Source organism: Passer domesticus, chromosome Z, assembly GCF_036417665.1.
Source record: "Passer domesticus isolate bPasDom1 chromosome Z, bPasDom1.hap1, whole genome shotgun sequence".
Taxonomy (NCBI): Eukaryota; Metazoa; Chordata; class Aves; order Passeriformes; family Passeridae; genus Passer; species Passer domesticus.
The window spans coordinates 77,820,731-77,836,385 of record NC_087512.1 but is presented as its reverse complement, the minus strand read 5'-3'; the positions used below and the strand labels follow the sequence as shown (position 1 = coordinate 77,836,385).

The 15,655-nt window shown below is 42.8% G+C and overlaps 1 long non-coding RNA gene across 2 annotated transcripts; it reads right to left on the bottom strand.

Moving 5' to 3' along the window:
• Positions 1-238: 238 nt before the first annotated feature.
• Positions 239-15,312, bottom strand: LOC135290486 (uncharacterized). Of its 2 annotated transcripts, none has more exons than XR_010353261.1 (5): positions 15,069-15,312; positions 11,441-12,203; positions 10,327-10,465; positions 7,725-8,598; positions 239-7,462 (listed from the first exon to the last, which is right to left on the bottom strand). It is a non-coding gene; the product is annotated as an uncharacterized LOC135290486 (long non-coding RNA). The 2 variants fall into 2 exon arrangements; XR_010353262.1 differs by having other exon boundaries at positions 11,963-12,203.
• Positions 15,313-15,655: the final 343 nt, after the last annotated feature.

The window sequence follows — 15,655 nt, the reverse complement described above, 5'->3', positions numbered from 1 at the left end:
CCTTTCTGTGGCTTTTCTCAACACTCTCCAAATGTGTAATATCACAAATAAAAGGGATATGAATTTCTGTTGCTTAACTGGATAAGACTAATAAGCATGTGAGCTAAATGTGCAGTGGAAATTACATATCCAATAATAAATTAGGTCAAATAACAAAAGAAAACCACTATCTGAAGCTTAAAAGATCTTTATTTGTGTCAGAATTTTGACCACTATTGTGCTTGTGCATAGGTAAGTACAATTTCAGGCATACATTATGTTGAAACAAGTATTGATTGCCATTTTATCTTCTGGTTGCAATGTTCTTCATTCAAAATTTTCCTCAGACCAAATTGCTTACCAAAAAAAAAATCAGTGAAAAAACAAAATTGCTTGCCTATTCTTTCTGGAGACACACTGATAGGAGTAACACACAGCAAATACATTAAAAGACTGGCTTATAAAATATGGATTGATTTTCTCCAGGTCCTCAAAACACCTGCAAAAATTCCTGGCTGAGGTAAGGTTAAGGTTTAGAACTGCTGGGTATTGAGCAATTCATGCTACAAGTTTTCATCTTCTTGTCCCAACCTCCAGCAAAGGAAAACAAACATCAGCAAGGTGGCCTTGAGATGTTCTTAAAAAGGCAGAAGACCTGCTCCACGTAGAAGAGACCTATTTCAAGGTGAACCTTGGGAATAAGATGAGAAAGGGTCATTTATTCATAGCTCTTTCCAGAGGGTGCCATAAAAGAGGTCTTTAGAGTCAGCTTCAATCAGCTGTGAACAGTAGTTTCCTCCACAAAAAGCCTGGCTCCCACATTTTCACACCACATTGTGTAACTTGAACTTATATTTAATTCATTTTTCCCTTCAGACTTCAGAGTATTTAGCCATCTGTGACATCATTACACCAGCTACCAGATTCCCTTCGCTGCTAGGAAGGCTGACAATTCAATAAAGTCTAATTGACGACCTTTTTAAAAGGGCCCAGATTAAGAGTAATTAGCACACAAATGAGTAACACTCAGCATTCCGGTGATGCACTGATTTGATCAAATTCAGCATACCTTAGGGGAGATATACTGAGCAGCAGTATGAGGAATGATCAGATTTATTGCAAGAAAAACACACAACAGACATTTTTTATTTATATGCTCACAAGTCCATATTAATTGAAGATTAGCCTCAGAAAAGGAAAAAAAAAAAGGAAAGAAAAAGAAAAAAAAAGGGAAGGTATTGTGGAAAATCAAGAAGTCCTTTAATTAATGATGATCTAGAAAGTAAAGAAAACATTCACAGAGTTAAGTGTCAAGACAGAAGAGTGACTGAGTAAAAAAGATAGGTTATGGAGAATAGAATATTTATAGAGAAACTCTACACTTAAAGTATTTACCAAGAGCCCCAGCCATGGGTATCTCTGTGTCTATGCACACACTAAGACACACATTTGCCTTTTATCATGTCTTCCTGATGGGATCTGAATAGCCAGGCAGATAGTGGGGCTTGTAAGGAGAGCAGCTGCCTACCCTCAAAAAGAGAAAGGGATCGCCAAAGAATTCATGCTGATCTTCAGTCAGAAGTCATAGACAAGCAAGGAAGACATCCCAGCACACCTTAAACACATGTGCTGAGAATATTTAACAAGAAGAGTGGTGAAATCCCTTCATCCTGGTGGAGTTTTGCTCCAAGATTGGGTGGGAAGTGTGCAGCACAGGGGTGCTGTTGCATTCTAGTCCCACATTAAGGTCCCTGTGCTCCACATCACCAGGAATGGAACCTTTCCACTGTGGAAACAACACTGCCAGCATGGTGCAGATCCTTGTCCACCTGCCTCACAGGACCTCTTGGACCCTGATTGAGGCAGCACAGTGAAAACACGTCCTGCCTTTGCCCCTCCACCACTGCAGGCCAGTGGGAGAAGGAGAGGAGTGCTGTGAGTTCCACCACCTCTCCCACGCAGCGCAAGCAGGACCCAGAGCACAGCAAAGCAGGGAGACAGAGAACAGAAGCATCACATAGCAGGGAGCTGCCAGCCTGCTGGCCCCAAAATAGACGTGCTACCTGAAGTGTTAATACAGGCCTCACTCGTCAGATATCTCAGCATTTCTCCTCGGTGCCAGGAGACTGAACCCCTGCGACATCCCAGCGGGGTGTGGAGGAGGGAGGGCTGAACCTCATCCTACAGGATTCAGATTCAGAGCCTTGCCTAAGGTGGGAGTGCCAGCCCACTAAACTGTTGACTCCACATTATGTTGCAGCTTTACAACTCTCATTATTTGGTCTTATGCTGAAAATTCAGGCGCATTATTAATGTAATTTGTTTCAAACAACACCAGCTGGTTGTGATGAAGCTCTCATTAAAATTTATCACCATGATAGTGTATAAATATATACATGTATATATTTATATATGTATCACAGGTGGGCCATACCTCTCCACAAAGTCTGCTGTTGCAGATAATTCAGTGAATGTAACAAAATTAAGTAATGCTGGTAAGCAATAAACAATTTGAGTTTCTGCCCACTGGTGTTGTTTTTTTCTCCATGCATGACCTTGCAACATCTGCATGCATGTCCCCTCTTGTTTTTCGTGTTGCAGTAATTTTCCACAGCCAGAAATCTGCAGGAGACACCATCTCTCCACTCAGGGCTTGGGGAATGAGATCAGAGAAATGGAAACGGGCAGAGCCACACTGAGTCCCAGCTGAAGGGTGGCTGTACTCCTCCAGCCCCTCCAAAGTGCTTCCCTCTGGCACAACGCAGAGCTCAGCCTGAAAGCTTGAGCTGAGGGGTGAGACATTCAAACAAAGACTCAGTTTCAGCAAGATCCTTTTAGGTATTTTAAGTCCTTTTCAAAAATTGACTTAAACCCTCCTGTAGATAAGAACAGATCTTCCCTCTTAACCAGCACCACCCCTACAATTAAAGATGCACAAAGTCTGTGGTGGGTGTCCTCTATGCTGCCTGACCAGCTGATTGCCTAGAGGTTGCTCCTTCCTAGATGAGTTATTCTGTGAATACAGCACTAATTCTTTAAAAAAAAACCATAGAAATATGGTCAGGAATTGATCTTGCCTTAGACTGGGCTTTTTTCCTATCTGTCATGACACAACTTGTATGGTTGATAATTTTAGCATGGAGCAGGTTGTGGATATGTTTCAGATTGGGGCAAATGTTTTCCAGTGAGATGTCTCTAGCTGGTTGGGATGGAAAACAAGGACAGTGTTGTTTCATAGAGGGGGAAAGAGACATTAACTTTTGGCAACATTTCAGACTTTTTTTTTTTAATTTAAGTTTTTTTCCCCTTCTATAAAGCTCACTCAGCATTATCTCCATTACCAAGCAGTCATGTTTACTGAGATCTGCCAATTTAGTCCTGCCTATATTTAGATCCAGGAAGCTTTATTTTACTTTATGTTTAATAAGACCTTTTGCAAGTGGTAAGAAGAACCCACTTTGTTCCATACTACCACAAATCTTTCATTTGTGGTAGCTAATGAAAGCTCAGAAACTATTATATTACAGAAAACAGGGGTAAAAGTGGCTCTAAATATGGTTCTATCTTCTCACTGGCAAGTTAATGGCAGTATTACCAGTGACCTCCCAAAACCTTCTGCTACAAAATTCCGTCTCAAAAGTTATGTACTGTAGACCTCACCATAAATGTGAGTAGTGGTGCATCTTCCTATCAGTTCAACCATACTACAAGGGTCACTAACTATGAGTTTATTTTTCTTCACAGTATCAGTAAAGTCTCAAAATAGCCTTTTAGCAAGACTTTAGTGGTGTATAAAATATTGCTGGCACTTCAGTAGATCCTGGGGGGCTCAGTTTTGACAAACACTCAGTTGCAAAAGGTAATATGAGACTTTAAAAACATGATATGGACGTTAAAAACATGAACCAGCAAAAAATAGGGAAAATGAAGGTTGGTGACATTATTAACCTTGGCATGGATGTCTACAGCCATGAAGAATAGCATCACATGGATGCAGCCTTAGCATCCTGCATCAGCTTGGCTCCAGATGACCTGGATACCCCTGGATGCTTGGGAACACTCCCCACGCAGCCTGGACAAACCCCTCCCAAAGAGCTGAGAGCTGATCTCACTCCAACAAAGATACCCACATGCCAGCTCACCTGGCAAATAAATATCCCTTCCCTAAATGCATACATTTCTGCTCCTAAACCTCCACTTTTGGGAAAAAGTCTAGGTCCCAAATTTGGGAGCAAGTACATTCATCCCACCAACATCTGCAAAAAATATAACATCCCTGGTTCCTGCAGTTGGAAAGCTTTCACAGAGATACAAAGGAAAGAATCAGTTTCACAGCCAGGTAAGCACTTATTTACTGGTGAGCACAGCCTTGTAGCCTTTTAAGAAGGGTTTCACAAATTTATTTTGTGCAGGTATCATCACAAAGCCAAGCACATCAAGGAGAAGAGACATTCTGCTCTTTGAGTGTAGCATCCCCCACAATGCAGCTTGCAAATCCTGCAGTTAAACATGTTAGTTTAGATCAGTCATTTAAAAGTGGCTTTTTCCTCTCATAGACTTCACACAAAACAACACTTGATGACTAAGACTTCTGGCCTTACAGCCCTAAATGAAGATCTTACTTCTCACTAGGTATTTCAAGGTTATGTTTCAGGATGCACATGGCTCACACAGAAACAAGATGCAGAGGGTTTGCTGCATTCTGTCTAGGATGGTGCCATAAATAACACACCAGTTCAAAATCATGCCAATAAAACATCATAAAAGTACCATCCATTTTGTCTCATGTCTATCATTAAAAGAGAGAAAGCATGTTTATAAAGCTTCATTCTCTGTATATCTTCATCAAAAACAGAAAAAGGAAAAGAACAAAGTGTTTCTTAGAGCAGCATACAGCAGACGATATAAAAAAGGTTTGGGTTTTGGGGGTTTTTTAAGTTTTTTGGTCTTGATTTTGCACCAGCAACCAGCCCAGGAGAACGGACGTGCATGATTTCATGTTTGGATAGAAGGCAGGCCTGTCTGGCTTCATAATCTTTCATATAATTATGGAATGACTAGCAACCCTTCCCTCTGTTTCAAGGCAGACAGGTGAAAAGGGGAACAGAGGACTGTGTGATAAGTGAGCATAAATCCAAAAAAAGAAGTTTGCAGTGGAAAAGTGGGAGTCTGGGCAGAAATTTATATCCATGTATTTAATTCTTGCTTATCTTTTTCATGTGAGCTTTTCTCTTGACTGAGGAGTATGAATTACTGTAGAAATGTAAAAGTAGGAGTACCCTCCAGAGGACATCTGTTTCACATCACAGACAGATGTCTGTCTGACCCATTTTCAGGACTTGAAACAAGGATTCCAGAATATCCTCAGAAACGCTGTTCCAGTGCAGTATCATCCCCATAGCCAGAACATCTCTCTATCTGCTTTAGCTTATTCCATCCTTTTTATTTAATTTTTTCTTTTTTGCACCATTTTAAACAGGGAAAGCAGGCAAATGCCCTTTTCTTTACAAGACTTTTAATAATATTTTGCATACTGTAGATGCATTGTACTTTTTCCTAAGCAAAAAGTCCATACTCATTTAATTCAGCTTTTTCTCATAGAAATTGTTTTCTAGGCTTTGTTCTTTCTCTATCTAAAGGAGGATGATTTTCAAAATGTGCCATTACTGTTGGACACAGATGCAATATTCCTGGGTCAGGCTCTACCACTCAGGGCAGAACTAGATAATTATTTCCCAGTTATTCACAATATTGCTATTAATTCATACAATCGTGGAATTTACTCTTCACACATCTTCACATTTCTGGATTTCATTTTGCTTGTGTTCTGTGCTAAGCCTCTTTTATGAAAACCACTCTCCAACTAGTTGCTTCCCATTTAATACTTGTGCATCTGATTTTTCCTTCCCCAAAAGTAATACATTGCACTTGTCTGCCTTTATTGAATTTCATCCTATTGATTTCAGACACTTTCTTCAATTTATCAAGCCCATTTTGTATTCAAATCCTGTTCTGTTTGTAACCCCTCCTAGTTCAGTATCATATGCAATTTTTTGAAGTTTTCTACATATTCCATCATCAAAGCTGAAAATATTGAATAATACTGGACCTAAGACAGTCCTCTGTGGTATCTTATTTGATATGTTTTCCCAGTCTGACAACAAACCATTGATAACTGCGTTACTGATAAGCCAAATTTTTCAGTTTTGCACCCATCACATAATAACTTCATCTAAACCATATTTCTCCTGTTTACTTATGAAAATGTCATGTGGATGTGTGTCAAAAGCCTCGCTAAAGTCAAGATCTATCACATCTGCTTCTTCCTCCTTATCCACTGGGCCAGTTACTCTGTCAAAGAAGGAAATGAGATTGCTTTGATGTGATTTGTTCTTGACAAACCCAAGCCGGCTGTTTCTTATCACCTTATTTTCCTCTAGGTGTTTACAAATTGATTGTTCAATAATTTGCTCCTGCATTTTTCTCAGTATCAAAGCCAGGCTGACTGGCCTGTGATTCCCTGGCTCTTCCTATTTCCCCTTTTCAAAGATAGGTTCTGTGTTTGCCTTTCTCCCATCCACCGGGACCTCACTCATCCTCCACGAGCTCTCAGAGATAATTGCTAATAGCTCAGAGATCACCTCAGCCAGTACCTGCAGTACTCCAGGGTGAATTTCACGAAGCCCTGCTGACTTGCATATATCTAACTTATCTGAGTATTCTTTAACCTCTGCACCTTTTCCCTGTATATTTAATGACTTGCTTCCCAGAGTGTGTTTCATGCTTTTAATGCTCAGAGGCAGCGATCCTAACAAGGCAGGTTTAATTTATTTTGGCTGGTGGAGCAGTCACTTTTCACTACATAATGTCAATAAAGAAGAGTGGCTACATTCACTAAATGGGTAGGAAAGATCCCTAAACCCAAAACACACGGTGTTTCAAAATGTGACTGCTGCTCTGCCTCTGGAGACTAAACACTCTGCGGACAGGGAAGTCCAATGGGATTTTAACACCTTCTCATGGCCCCAAAGACCCTTGCTCTGGTCAGGTCCAGTTGCAGCAGCTCAGAAAACCAGTAGCAGCTTTTTTACACTATCCAAGTGACATCCAGACATCAGCCATTCCCCCACCTGTTCTTCCCACACCTGGAAGTATTTACAGAACATGACACCCATTTATACAATCAAGCTTCATACAAAATGCAGTAAGCAAACCCAACAGGAGATGAAACAAAGATACATTGATCTAGAATTATACCTACTTCCTCAGATAAGGTTTCTTGGAGGTAGATTTAGCTACATGTTGGTTCTTAGCTATCGTCCTTCTGCTACAGCAGCTCTGTTCCTGTTTATAAAACAGTCCTTACCTCTGTCTCTCAAATTCACACTTGACATGCCTGCTGTACTTGCAATTAGGGCAGGAGAAGCCCATTGTTCATGTTTTCCCCTCTGTCTTCTCTGCAGAAGTATTTCTCACTGGGGACCTAAAAGACAAAATATTGATTTTTTTTTTTTTTCCTAAATGGCTTGTTCTTTTTTATTATGTTATCCGGGTGGTTTTAATTTCTTACTGCCTACTTTGATGTAGCAACCTAAAGAGAGCCACAGACGAAGTTCTAACCCTAAGGCCTTGAAACAAAAGATACAGCATCTTCCCTCTGTCCCTCAGAAACAGGAAAAAAAAATGGCTTAGTTGAAAGAAATCCACAGCAAGGAGGGTGTGAAGAAACCTTTACATTTCCTCACCTGTCGATTAACACAGAGGATGCACCCTGGATGCTGGAATGGCCTTTCTGACAGGCAGGAATCCATCTTTCAGACAGCAAAATTATTCTCACTTCAGCCCTGTGGTGAACTTCATGGCAGTCAATGCTGTGTGTGCCCGAGGGAGCCTCGGGGAAGCCACCAGGAAGCCACATGGGCACAAGATCACCACAAGGCTGGCAGCAGCAAACAAAGGAACTCTGAGCAAACACATTTCACAAGCGTGCAAGCATGTCATCCGTAACTCAAGCGGGGATTCCTTTAAAAATAAAATTCTCCCACTGCTTTTATACTCGAGGAAAGCATCACCAAGTTAAAGGCCTGCAAGTGGAAAATATTATAAGCTGCTTTATTTCAAGAGATAAATTTTGGGGAAGAAAAACTCGCAGAGGAGAAAAATAGTGGAAATAAGGAGTGATGCCATGGCGAGCTCTGTCTGTACTTCAAGCAGCAGTGGAGTTGGTCAGCCTGGACCTCAGGCAGGCTCCAGCCCACCCCACACCTAACAGGAGCAGAGGATGGAAATTCCATGGCCTCTCTGGGCAACCTGTTCCTGGTTCAGTCCACCATGCAAAGGACCAAATGTGCATTTTTTGCCTCAAAGCAACATCCTCTTTTGCAAGATGTGTGTCCACACCCTGTCAGCTTGAGCCTCCCAGGAGAGCCCAGCTGCTGGTACTCCTTGCCCAGGCATCTTTCTCCACATCCATCCTGTCCCAGCCATGGCACAGGAGCTTGCATTGCCCTTTGTCCAGCTTTCTGAGGTTGCCATCAGTCCATTTCTTCAGATGTCACCTGCTACAGGTCAGCTACAGCTTCTGCACTGGGGCCAGCCAGCAATGATCCTGCAGAGAGACTGGAATGCAACATGAGACCAATATGCCACAAAAAGAAAACAAGGTGGAAAAAAGGGCAGGACCAGGGGGTAAGTGGTAATGGATGATACAGAGACACACAAACAGCTTGTACATGGCACAACAACATAAAACTGTTAAAATCTCAGTCTTGCCAGTCCCTGGCCTGATACCACCAGAGCTGGTGAGAGTTACAAGTCTTTCAAGAGGAATCTTGGCAGGGAGAAAGCAATTTTAATGGCATTAAACTCTTCTCTCATTCCCACAATATTCATCCAGTCTAGGACTGCCTTTTACAAATAAGCATCCCTGGAGGAGCACTCTCTAAGATGTAATGATGCTGTAGAGAAAGGTTCATTTTTCTTAACTGTAAGACACTTCTTCTGCAGAAAGTAATAAACCCCAAAAATCTTAATTGCAGCCAAATATCACAGACATAAACCAACAGTAAGCTCCAAAGATGCTTTTGCATGAGGGAAAATGGGGTGGGAGAGAGCAAAAGAGAACATTCATATCTAGACCTTTATTTAAGTATCCTTTCCATTTACAAGGAGTGACGCTTGGAAGCCAAGCTGCAGACCAGGCCAAGTATAACTCCAGCAGGACTGAGAATGGTTGTAAATAAAGAAATTATGTTCAACTTCAGCACATATTAGTGATAAATAAAATTATTCATGCACTCTAGAAGCAGAGAGAGCAAGCTTATTACAAGGCACAAAAAAAAAGAGCACAATTGGACCAAAATATATTCTGCCATACAAACAGACAATCTGCTTTCTATCATTAGTTGCAAAAACAGACTTCCACTAACACCTTTGATATAAAAGAACAATAAATTCACAGCCCTTGAAATCATTCCCTCTCCTTTCTGTGACCAGAGAATTCTCAAAGTTTTCTGAAGCACTGGGACTGTAGTTCCTAACGAGGTATCTTCATCCTTTACTTACAGCACGTGCACCTCACCCTCTTCTCTGCAACTCCTAACACACTCTGTGAAGGTACAGTTTACAGAAAACCAAAAATATTCAGCAGTTAGCTCTTCTCATTCAACTGTTCTGGTGTGAGGCCTGTGCAGGTCTTCCCCCTGCTTATTCAGGAGGCTTTTTCATCTAATTCACCAGAACTCTGATAAATTCGCATTCATGTGCTGTGTTGAGGACTCTGGGCTGGCAGAATTTATATTTTGCTTAACAACTGCATTTTCTTCAAGGAGAAAAACGAAAACTAGTGAAATTATTCCTACATGTGTTATATTCTCCAAGGTGCATGTCAAGATATATTTTTCAGCACGTTACTTAGTCATGGCCTGGAAACCTGACCATGAACAGTAGGCAGTGTGGACCAAAGGGAAGGTCTTGGTTGCTGTCCACCTCTGAGAGAATGATTGTCTCAGAGAAAACTGAAGATTAGGAACATGCATTTCACATAAAAACTCATACAAGTAATAGGAGTACTAATAATAATTCATATGAGTAATACAAAAAGCCTGAGCTTATTCCAGACTTTGAATTCAAATGATAAAAAAATATGTTCCACACAATGGAGGGTCTGGCTGGAGAACCAAACTCATTTCTATCTCAAGCTCCTCTGATACTGACAAGGAGCATGTCTTTCTTTTGTCAGGGGGAAAGCAAGCTTGGCAGGCCAGCTGGTGACACGACTTTTTATGAAAATGAGAAGTTAGAAAGAATGGCTGCTTCCTGTGTTTATGCAGCAAGGTTGCCCCTTACCAAGCATGTCAGTCAGATGCCGGGCTTTTCTCCTTCTCTTCCTTCAGGTTTTTTAGCACTCTTCAAGCTCCTTTCTTTGTTCTATCAACATAGCAGGTGGTCCACGTTGGGCATCCAGTCAAATAAATTTATGAACCATCTGAAAAAGCACACCAGGGCTCAAGCAGAGTCTGTGTTGTTTGTTTGGGTTATTTTTAAGGGTATAGACAGTGGTCAGATCCCCAGCTGGTGTAACCCAGCCCTGCTTTACTGGCTTCAACACTACCAGGTTGCTTCTGGTCAGGTTCTCACTGCTGCAACTTGGCTGCCAGGGAAACACTGGGAGAAGACCTGACCTACCCACTACTTTGTGTGTGTTAAATGTTAACCGCCTCTTTACCCCTCCAGCAGAAGGAAAAGACAGTGCTACTTTCCCAGGGTGCCACCACAAGCAAGATGCTAAGGAGACTTCTAAAAATGTTCTCTGAACCACAGTGGGACAGGATTTGAAACAGAGAAGAGCAGAAAGCACTGAGATACATCTGCGAAACACAGGCTTTCACCTGTGCACTCAGCTGTTCTGAGGACGTGCAAAGGGCATGCTGTGTTTGCATACACTTTAAACCGGCATGTTTACAAGCTGGCTTGCAAACACTCCTTCTGAGAACTGCAGCTAGCAGAGGGAAATAAAATTAGAAAATAATTAGACCTATATTTGATGTTTTTCCCTTCATCTAAGCCCCCCTTCTGTTTCTTCGTAGATCATTCATGCTGAGGTGGTAAGTACACACAGAAGCATGGGGATAGAGATACAGATACAGATATAGACAAGATATAGATACAGATCATATAGACAGATATAGATACAGATAAATGATATAGATAAAAATAGATTAGATACAGATAGATGTAGAGAACAGATAGAAATAGATAGATAGATAGATAGATAGATAGATAGATAGATAGATAGATAGATAGATAGATATAGATGTGCACCTTTGTATTCCATTGCATTTTCCACATATGTTCCAACAACAAGACCTGTGTCCTGCTCTGACACCAGCTCAGACAGTTACAGACGGTCTTGCTAATGACCTCCCCAGAGTTTCTCCTGCATGCAGGTCTTCTTTCTTACCTCTCTGTCCTAAACAGCTTCCCTTCCTTTGATGCAATGCTAGTGGCTACAGCACATCCTTTGAGCGCTGCCAACACAAGGTTCAGCTTGTACCTCCCAGTCCCACTGCACCTTTAAGGAAATTCCTGAGTAAAGTGACTGATTTGTAAAGACAGACCTCCAAGTTCACATTTGGTTTAGGTGTAAAGCCCTCCATGTTTGCACCTAGAAGAATTAATCCTTGGAGGAAATGAGGGAACATTTCTTACATGATTTCTTTACCACGTGAGCAGACAACACCCGGTCACATCAGTTCTACACTGTAGAGATCAGATTAGCACCTGAGGATTGTCTTCAGACACCTTTAATATATGATTTATTTCAACTTAGAACTCTGTTTTCTCTTGAAGGTGGTTTCATCTGCTACCACTGACACCCTGGCACAAGTCCATCCTAGCCAGGTCTGCTATGAGAGAGCCTGTTCAACAGGCTTTGCACAACTTCATGGTCGATAAATAAAGAAGCAAGTGTTTGGCTACTCACAGCAATTTCCATGGCTCTGGGGCTCCTGACATGCTAGAGCTGATTGGTCAGTCACATTCCTGCCCTGGCTTAAGGGCAGGTGAGTGTAACCTCCTTCCATGCAATGTCTTGGAATGATGTCAAGTTTGAATGATTTCACATGAGCTTCAGAAGGTAAATCTCCTTCTATTTACTTAAACACACACACAGTGCCTGATGGAGAGCTCTTCTTTGTCAAAGAGAAATGTCTCTGCATTCTACCCTGCAAAGCAATAGAAAGAAAGACTATTCTCCTCACCTCTGATTGCTATCACCAGCTACTGTAATTTACAACCACAGGGCAATGAGAAATACAGGCTTGGAGCACTTGCTTGAATCATGTGGGAAGTCAGGCAACATTGGCCTTGCAATCTGTGATGCTATTCCAAATTGCATGTTAACCCCCACTCCTCTTTGATGACTTATCTTAGAAGAAAATAAAAAAGCAAGCTACAAGTGATGAATGACAAACAACAGATCACCCATCCAAGAGCTCTTTAAAGAAGAATCAGATAAAAAGGTGGAAGTGAGCTGGATAATGTTAGGGTCCTGTTTTCTACCCTGTTGTTTGATGTAGGATGGAGACAAATCTTCAAGCCAAAATGTTAAAGAGAAAGAAAGGTAACATTTTTAATGAACATGGACACCTCTTGTGAAAGCTCTCTGCACATCATTTGTGGGTTTTCTGCAATATTAATGACTTGATTGTTATAATCAGTGCTCCTGGCTATATTAACAACAAAGAGTAGAGTGAGTATTGTTTAAAACGTCACATTTTAAAGAAAACTTTGCAAATACTCTGGTCAAGAATTGGAGAGGGCAAAAAAAATCTCAGCTTTATTATTTGCTTCCTGTTTATTTATCCAGTTCCCAAAATAGTTTTAGAAAACTGGTAGACACATACCTCATTATTTACTGGGTATATGGACAGCTCACCTGGATTAGAAGGAAAATGTTCTCGCTTGTGTCACAGTTTGATCGAACTGCCTAGCTGCATTTTGGAGATTTTGCCTTTCATTTATTTATTTGCAGTTGGACTCTATCAAAATCATGAGGAAAATAATCAGTGGCCTAATCCAGCATGGTCACACTGCTCTTGTAAGTTATGGTAAGCGTTGCTTACCAAAATAAAAATCCCAGAGTACTGGGATTTTAAAGCTCCCTCCAAGAATCAGTTCCCTTCCTAAACATCAAGAACCCACTAAGTAGCAAAGAAATCCTCTTGAAAGAATGTCCAGTTTGGTAAGAACCATAATGAATTCAGGCTGAAGAAAGGAAATGCAGACTCTTCCTACACACAGAGACAATTTGACAGATAATTATTCCAGTGAGTCAGTTATGAAGTAGACTTCCTCTGATAAGAAACAATTTGCCATCATCCCTTTTTGTTGTTGTTATTCCTTCCTTAGTGTCATGACAGAAGCTGCTGCGGGAGGAGGGGGAGGTCCATGGTTGCCAGCTGTTTAAGCAAGGAGGGAGAGTCTGGTGCTTTTAGATTTACAGGTATTCAAAGACCACAGAAACTTTTAAAGTGAGTTCTGACAACCCTGAAATTATTGGACTTCCTTCAAACAGGGGCAAAGGAAATGAGTTTGTCCTCTAACACACTCACTCCCAGTTCTGTTTCCTCAGGGGAACAGCAGGTGACTTCAGCCATTCTGGTTGGGGCTCTGTAGCATTTTTCTGCTTTTTCACCATTAATGCCACCTGATTTTTTTAGTGCCCCTACAGGAAGAGGTACAATGCATGAAACCTTAAACACCTTGGGATTAATATAAGCACACACAGTCATACTCCACTCCAGATATACTGGGAAATGTTACTGTTCCTCCCTGAAACACTGGTTAACTTGATCAAATGTCTTTACAGACCAGGCAAAGACTCTGCTAGATTCACTGGTGTTGAATTCAGACCAAAGAGACTCAGGTAAAAAATTTCGAACAGCATGCAGTAATTGCTCCTTAAATTGCAATGATTTTATAAAACCCCCTTACCCCAGCCAATGCAACGCTCCAAGCAGGAGAGACAGGAACATATGTGGCTCAAGGTAAGAAGAAAAATTACAGCAGTTACTGTTTTAACCAAACATTCCCAGTTCTCAGGCACTGGTCTCTCCATGGGACGTCAGGGAGTTTGATTGTATAGAGTTTGATGATGCTGACAAAAAGGTTGACAATTCATGCACAGAAGACAGGGGGAGGGCCAGCAAGATATCATGGTGAGAGACTTCTTGTAGACCACCCAACCAGGAGCAAGAGGCAGCTGGGAGAAGTCTCAGTCTCTTGTTCTTGTGGGGAACTGCTGGAAATACAACAGAGCCCAGAGGAAACAGTCTAGGAGGTTCCTGAAGTGTGTGGCAGAGAAGCTCCTGTTGGACCTCGGTGAACAAGACAATGAGGGAAAATGGCCACTGGATCTGTTGTTAGGAAGAGAGAAGAGCTGGTAGCTGATGGGACGGCTGGAGGCCATCTTCGGCTTGGTGATCATAGAAAGGTGATTTTTTTATTTCCAGAGAAGTAAGGAGGGGTGAAGCAGAACTGCCACCTTGGACTTCCAGAGGGCAGACTGGCATGGTTAGGGAACTGGCTGAGAAAGTCCCCTGGGAGGGCTTCCTGAAGGACAAGGGAATTCAGAAACCCTGGATGTTCTTCAAGGTGCAGGAGCAGATTGACCCCATGTGCTATAAGATGAGGCAGTGGGGAAGACTGGCCTGGCTGAATAGAGAGCTGTGTCTGGAATTCAGGAAAAAAAGGAGAGCTTACAACCTCTGGATGAAGGATCAACCAGATTGAGGAGGACAACAAGGGTGAGGTTATGCAGGAAGAAAATCAGAAGGTCCAAAGCCCAGCTGGAACTTAATCTGGCTGCTGACAATGTAATTATTTTTATAAATTCATCAGCAACAAAAGGAGAGCTAAGGAGAATCTCCATCTTTTCCTCCAAGAATTACAGGCCTGTCACGTGCCCTCAGTGCCAGGGAGGCCATGGAGCAGGAACCATGATGAGCAGGAACCTTCAGGAGCAGGACAAGCAGGACATCAGGCCTGGCCTCTCTGGGTTGAGGAGAGGCAGGTCCTGCCTGACACACCTGATCTCCTCCTGGCCCACGGTGACCTGCTCAGGGCTGAGGGAAAGGCTGTGGATGTGTCTGCCCGGACTGCACAGAGCCTTTGACACCTTCTCCCACAGCATCTCCTGGAGGAGCTGGCTGCTCATGGACAGGGCCCTGTGCTCCGGGGGAGGAACGGGCTGAGGGCAGGGTGGGACATGGAGGGACACCCAGCTGGGCTGGCACCAGGGCGTTCCCATGGGATCAGGGCTGGGGCCAGGCCTGTGCGGCATCCTCAGCAAAGGCTGCACGAGGGGAGCGAGGGCCCCTCAGTCAGGGGGAAAGGAGCTGGAAAAGGCCTGGGATGCTGTGGCAGCAGCCGGACAGAGCCCAGGGGTGCCCAGGCGGCCAAGAGCCGATGGCCCCTGGGCTGTGCCAGCCGTGGGTGGCAGCGGGAGCGGGGCAGTGCCCGGCCCTGTGCTGGCCCTGCTGAGGCCACAGCTCCAGTGCTGGGTCACCTCTGGGCCCTCACACGGGGAATGGAGGGGCTGGAGCGGGGCCAGGGAAGGGAACGGAGCTGGGAAGGGAATGGAGCCCCAGGAGAGGCTGAGGGAGCTGGGAAGGCA